This window comes from Fukomys damarensis, unplaced genomic scaffold, assembly GCF_012274545.1.
Source record: "Fukomys damarensis isolate Sample0158 unplaced genomic scaffold, DMR_v1.0_HiC HiC_scaffold_37, whole genome shotgun sequence".
NCBI lineage: Eukaryota > Metazoa > Chordata > Mammalia > Rodentia > Bathyergidae > Fukomys > Fukomys damarensis.
This window is the reverse complement of record NW_022900949.1, coordinates 680,711-681,228: the sequence shown is the minus strand read 5'-3', so window position 1 is coordinate 681,228 and position 518 is coordinate 680,711. Positions and strand designations below refer to the sequence as shown.

The window sequence follows — 518 nt, the reverse complement described above, 5'->3', positions numbered from 1 at the left end:
CCTGCGGAGGCGAGAGGGGCCGTTCCGGGGCCATGTCGCCCCGCTGGACCCACAGGGCCCTCCCAGTACAGGCACAGAAAGGCCTTATTGCTTCGGATGGGCCGGTGGCCACTTCCCTGGGCATCTTTGGGGGCATCCCTGCCTCGGGCTGGGAGGGGCGGAAGAAGTCCCTCTGGCTTCTGACCTATGCCCCTGTTCTGCAGTGGTCACTGGCTGGGTGGTGGGCAGCCGGGTAGAGACCTGGGAGGCCGGGCCTGGGCAGCACAAAGGTGGCGGACAGCCGGCATCCCTTGGGGGCTCCCTGAACAGCGCCCACGGGTTTGCATAGAGGCCGGGTCGGCCAGGGAGCCAGGCGCTGTGGTGGGTGGGGGAAGGCGCCTCTCCCGGAGCCCTGGGCGGGCAGGGGCTTTGGCATCGCTCCCGGGAGGGGCAGACTGCGTGGCTGCGGCCTCCTGTCCCTGGACCGTTCCCTGGGTGGCCACCCCACCCCCTAGTCTGGGGCGCAGCACCCCACCCCG

The 518-nt window shown here is 70.7% G+C and overlaps 1 protein-coding gene across 1 annotated transcript in view; it reads right to left on the bottom strand.

Annotated features, from left to right (window-relative positions):
• Ano8 (anoctamin 8) overlaps positions 1–518 on the bottom strand; it is a 9,607-nt gene that overhangs the window by 1,625 nt on the left and 7,464 nt on the right. The gene's annotated exons all lie outside the window — the stretch shown is intronic.